We start from the raw sequence: 6,315 nt of genomic DNA, 5'->3' as shown, positions 1-6,315 counted from the left end.
TCTCTCTCTCCCTTACTTTCTTTTGGCAGTAAGCATCTACTAAAGACATACAACGCACTAGCAAGTGGGTTAAGCCCCAGAGATATTAAAAGGTAATCAATACAATCCCTACCTTCAGGGAGCTTAAGGTCGAAGAGGAAAAAAAAAAAAAAAGTCCCTCAGGGGGAGGAAGGCAGAAATCTGTGGATTCTTCTGAACTGTGTAAGGAAGGAAGAAAGAAAGGAAAGAGAAAATATGATAGCTATACTCTGGGGCTACTGTGTTCTTTCAAAACGCAGCCCCTCGTACCATATGGAAAATACGCTTCCGGCCGTCAGCAAAACCAAAACAGAGTCAGAGACCAAAACACTGTTCTCTCAAGTTAGCCTTGGGAAGAGAAGCTTCATGTGATGACAGAAGAGCAGTGATGTGGCCGTGACCAGGGACCCTGAGGTCTGATGTGGAAGGTGAGGGTGCCAGTATTTCTTGTGCTGCAAGAAAGTTCAGAAATAATCTGTTTTTGCAGAGCAGAGAAATATTTTGAGGGCTTGAGGAAATTCCCATTAAGTTTTATTTATTTATTTATTTATTTATAGAGCAGGAGAGAGTGAGCAGGGGAAGGGCAGAGAAAGAGAGAGAGAGAGAGAGAGAGAGAGAGAGAGAATCCCAAGCAGGCTCCGTGCCCAGTGTGGAGCCCAACTCGGGGCTTGATCTCATAACCGTGGGATCATGACCTGAGCAGAAATCAAGAGTCAGATGCTTAACCGACTGAGCTACCCAGGTGTCCCCTTTTAAGTATTTGTTAAAACACGTCTATGGGGTGCCCGGGTGGCTCAGTCGGTTAAGCGGCCGACTTCAGCTCAGGTCACGATCTCACGGTCCGTGAGTTCGAGCCCTGCGTCAGGCTCTGTGCTGACAGCTCGGAGCCTGGAGCCTGTTTCAGATTCTGTGCCTCCCTCTCTCTCTGACCCTCCCCCATTCATGCTCTGTCTCTCTCTGTCTCAAAAATAAATAAACATTAAAAAAATTTTTTTAAATGTAAAAAATAAAACACATCTAGTAAGCTCACTTTTTTTTTTTTGCAGTAATAATAATTTGTATACGAAAGCTTCTTGTATCGGAGTTCCACATTTACCTAGAATCAGATGTCTTGGGTATTTGCTTATTGGCAGCTTCCAGATCTAGGGAGAAGCTGGAAGTGTTTATTCTTCCCACAACCCTGCCTCCCTCTCTCCTGACTTTACTGATAGTGCCCCGGGCACACGGGAGATGTTGAACCGTGAGCTGGACGATGGCTGCATTGTTGCCAGACACCCCACAAGTGACCCAGTGGCCCAGGAGCGGAGAGGACGGGATAGAAAATCGGTAGGAAGGTGACATGAGAAGATCCTGTGGACAGAAGGAATATTATGCTAGAACGTTGATGGAACATGTACAACATTATATTGTTATAATGATATAATGTTGATATTACGGCTGAAGCCCTCATCTGGGCCAGTGGTTCTCAAACGGGAGTGACTGAGTCACCCAGGGGACATTTGGCAGTGTCCAGAGATATATTCGGTTGTCACACTTGGGAGCAGCAAAGACCAGGGTTGTGGGTCGACGTCCTACAACAGCCAGGATGGTCCCCAACAAGGAATTGTCCAGCCGCAAATGTCCACGGCGCTGAGGTAGAACGCCCCTGCTTTAGAGAAGGGGCATCTAGGGAAAAGACTGAACAATGACGAAGGCAGGGAATCGGAAGACTTTGCCCACAGAACCAGTGAGGTGAGGGAGTATTCACGGCAAATACAGTCAACAGCTACTGGCTTTTCCGTCCTTTGTCTCCGTGAAGGCAGAAGATTCTATGTGGCAATCTCGTTAGACCCTCCATACATAAGCAGAAAGTTCGTAACATCCTGCCTAAATTGAAACGAACTGGAGACACAGACTGTAACTAGCAAGAATGAACAGCGTCCTCACTTTTCCCCAATTCAGCGGCGCATTGAACCCGCAGCCACGTCGTTTCCTTCCAGAGCTGTAAAGGTGTCATGACGTCGATCTCCCTGCCGTGGAGCTGTTCTGCGACACGAAGCCTGGCCGTCCGGCTCCGCGGATGTCTTTCTCGGAGGGCCGTGTCTGACGGCGTTAAGGGAAATTGTTCACGTTTGTGTCTCGGATGCTGTCACGAGCCGTGTCGATTTTGCTCCTGTCAGAGCTGTCCCTGAGGACTTCCTGCTCTTAGGGGCAAAAGCCTCAGGAAGGATGAGCTGCCTTCGCAAGCCGGCCACCCGGACATGGGCAGTAGCTCTCCGAAGTCACTGGGACGGAAGCCCGGCCCGGTGTTCTGTGACGTCCAGAAGCGTCTCCGGCGCCTGCTTCCCCGAGGGGAAGGGGAGGCCTGTGGGGCTCCTCTGGGCTGTCCTCCAGGCCCCGGATGAGTCCCGCGTGGCCATCTGTGAGGACGACTGTACCCTCATCACTTGTTTAACCACCGGCAGCACTGCTGGGAAATGCTCAATATACCTGTGCTTCAGGGCCTAGGAACGGAGCCCGGGAGGGAGCAGGCGGCCTTCTGTTTCTGGCACCAGGTCCCGTGGCATCGCTTAACGAGAACCGCCTGTGCGGCACCATCAAGGGCTTGGGCCCTGCGGGCCGGTCGGCCCCCGTGAACCCTGGGGTTCGGGTTCACGCCCCGGCACTTCTGCTTCCAGTCAGTCACCTGAAGGTTTCAAACGCACCCCCAACGGCAGGCTTCTCCGTTTCAGGATGTCCTGAGCGCCGGGTCTGGAATGCGGGCAGGGAGCGAGAGGCAACCGACAACAGATGCTGCCGTGTGGACACCCGCCCCTCCTCTCTCCGTGCAGACCCAGTCCCCGGGGGGGGGGGGGGGGGGGGGGAGGGGCAAAGGTCAGAGGCCTCCATCGGGCAACTTGTTCCACGCTGAGGGCCAGACGTCTGTTCGTGTCTGTGTCTCTTGCCGCTTCTGAACCTGGCCTCGCCGAGACGGACTCACCTGAGGCGTGACGTGGGGATCGAAACCAAGATTCATCTCTGTCAGCATCTACGGTAGCTTGCTTATTGGGCGCCAACAGACTCCAAAAAGCAGTAGGCCCGGCCAGAAGGCTGCATAGCCGACTCCGCAGCCGACTCCATTTGGATAGGCTTGCTCCAAATCCTCCAACTCCAGACCTGGTTTTCCCCAACTGACCCCGCCTTTGCCATCTTTTGGGGGGTGAAAGAAAGTGGGAGTTAGGAGGGAAGGAAAAGGAGAGTGCTTTACTTATCCAGTGAATCGACTCACAGGAAATGTCCTTCATTGGGAAATCTACTTTGTCCGCTGTCGACTTAGCTACTCCAGCTTTCGCTTGATGAGGGCTGGCATGCTCTATCATTTGCCATCCTGTACCTTTGGACCCATCTCCGTCTGTCTTGCTGAAAGTGAGTTTCGCGTAGATTGAATATTGTGTCGGACGGATTAGCCCGGAGCTGGTCTTGGGTTGCTTGGGAAACTTGGGTTTCCCGAGATAACCTGGGTTATCTTTGGGAAACGTGCCTGTGACGGGTTCCTTTAAAGGGGCTGTGGGGCAACAGGCCTGGGAACGTGGCAACAGAATCTGAAGGAACGGAGGAAACAGAGAAATCGGCCCATATAAAGAAGCAGGCAGGAGCCCCCGGGTGACCTAAGACCAAGCTGAACAAGCAGGTGACACAGGCATTGGGCAGGATTCCAGGTGCAGGGCTACTGCTGCCCGGGGGGGCTCAGAGCACGCGCTGCAGGTCAAGTCAGGGGGCCGGCTCCTGAGAAGAAATGAGAAAGGAGGCTGGGGCTCTGTGAACCGGTAGTGGGGAAGCTGGGCAGAAATGCCGAGGAGGCGGGGCACCGAGGTCAAAGGGGACCTTCTCTAAGACCGAGGGGGACTGTGACGCCTCGGAGCCCATTTGATTCGCACCTGGATTCTCTTAGAGTGCGGGATGAGCTGAGCGGGCAAGCGAGAAGTGCGTACGTACGTACAACCCCAGACCCACAACACAGGGACAGGAGCCGGGCAGGAGGTGACAGAGGACACGGAGGGGCGGGTTTACTCGCCCAAATTGAAGGTTTGATTTTTGCTTGATGACAAGGAGTCACTATAAAGAGAGGGTGGAATTTGCTAGATGGTAGATTTCCTAGCTTTTATTTTGATAGTATTTTTTATTCTGTAGCATTTGTGGTTTCTGCAAATACGAAGGACATTTTTTTTTTAACACAAGGCTTGTAAAAAGGAGACTAGTGGATGTAGTAGGTTTAAGAGGCAGTTACAAGAACACACGCATGAGGAATTATGATTCTACTCTCTATTTATTGAGCACATACAACACGGCAAACATTGAGCTAAGTCAGTCTTGGCCTCAGACTTCGGGAACACTACCGTCTAGTGGGGGCAAAGGAACAGAAAAAGTAAACAAAACTTACACAAATACCGGCTCAATTTCAAGTGTGACAGACACGCAGGGAAGCATGGGCTGCTTTACGGATCAAAACTGGGGGAATTTGGCTCAGGCAGGGAGGTCAGGGTAAGACTCTTGGGGAAGTGATGGCTGAGAAGGAGCCTGAAATATTAGGGGTATGGAAGAAGGTGAGGGGAGTAAAGGTCTGTGGCAGACCAGAGCGGGGCTACGGTAGCCACTGTGGCCAGAGTGCAGAGAGTAAGTGGAGAGTGGTCCAAGGTGACGCAGGGGACAGACGCAGGGACCGTGGCGAATCGTATGGGCACCGCGGAAGAGCTCCAGGGAGAGGTTTAAAGTCAACGTATAGGGGTGCGGAGTGGACGTGAGAAAGGCCGAAGGACTGCGCGGGGTGAGTGTGACATGACCCGATTTTGAGATCACCTTGGCCGCTCTGTCACCTGGGGGCTGGTGCGGCCTGGATGGCGGGTTAGGTCAGGTGTAGAGTGGGAGATCTGGAGGCTGGGACTTGGAGGTTGTGTGCAGAGACAAGAGTAGGTCAAAGAGATACTTAGATAAAATCAACAGGATTTGGTGATGGATGGGACATGGAGGGCGAGGAAGGCACTAAACACGAACCTGTGGTTTGGGGTTCATGAAACGGGTTGGATGAGGCAAGGTTCGGGGGGAGAGCGCATGAGTGCAGCTTCGGACATGTGGAGTTTGAGGTAGCCTTCAGACATCCAAAGGAGATGACCAAATAGGCAGGCCGACGTAAGGGGCTGAGCTGGGCAGAGAAATCTGACGTAGAGATTTAAATTTGGGAGGCTCCTTGCACAAAATGGTGAAGGAGGAGGGGGTGTGGATGGCGTTGCGTAGGGAGGGATTACGAAAGAAGTGGTCAACATCTCGAAAGCTGCCGTATGTCAAGATGAGGCCAAACGTGTATGGTAGAGCGAAGGCACTGAATGCCTGGTGGAGGGCGCGGGGTATAATGAGAGGTGACGACATAGAGGCAGAACGTCTGAACCTCCCTTTGAGAAGCTGGACAAAAAAGGAGGCGAGAGAGGGTAGAAGCTGGAGGGAAGATAAGACTGGGGAAGTTACAAGCTTTATTAACTGAAATATTTTACTGAAATTGAACAGCTTTTAATGACCAGAAGCAAACATTAAGCTTTGAGAATAAATAGACCGTGTGGAAGCACCAATGTTCATTAAATCATTTTTTTTCTGTGTCTCTCCTTAATTGGTAATTGGTTTTCGGCCATGACACATTTGCTTGTTAATTGCTATACTTCCTATTTGATCATGCTTTTATAATTCTCTCCGGACAACATGGCTGCAAAAGGTCCAAAGGGAGACCTGAATTCCTCTCCATAAATCGCCCATGTTGAGACAGAACAGCTGCAAGAAAGCTTTTCCAGAAGGCCTCAACCCCGTTTTAATTTTGTTCTTGAATGTGCATCCCAGGGAGAATGATACTCAAGAGAGAAGGACTTTGCAAGTTCCACTTCTCTCCCTTTCTATGCTCCTCTTCTAATCACAAGCAACTATCTTCTTCAACATATTGTACATCTATATATATACATATATATTGTATATGTATACATATATATATATATATTTTTTTTTTTGACAGAGAGCAAGTAGGGGAGGGGCGGAGAGAGAGGGAGACAGAGAGTCCCAAGCAGGCTCTACACTGTCAGCGCAAAGCCCAACACGGGGCTTGAACTCACAAACCGTGAGATCATGACCTGAGCCAAAACCAAGAGTCGGACCCTTAACAGACTGAGCCACCCAGGCGCCCTTGTATTTTTAAAAATAATAATTTACCAAAGAAGGCGATGTGGGCTACTCTCTGGAGTGTACGGCATGCCCTTCAAGTTGACTTTGAAAGGTGATTAATTTCAGCAGTGGTTGTTCAGT

This window comes from Panthera onca, chromosome X, assembly GCF_046562875.1.
Source record: "Panthera onca isolate mPanOnc1 chromosome X, mPanOnc1 haplotype 2, whole genome shotgun sequence".
Lineage (NCBI taxonomy): Eukaryota > Metazoa > Chordata > Mammalia > Carnivora > Felidae > Panthera > Panthera onca.
This window is presented reverse-complemented; position numbering follows the sequence as displayed.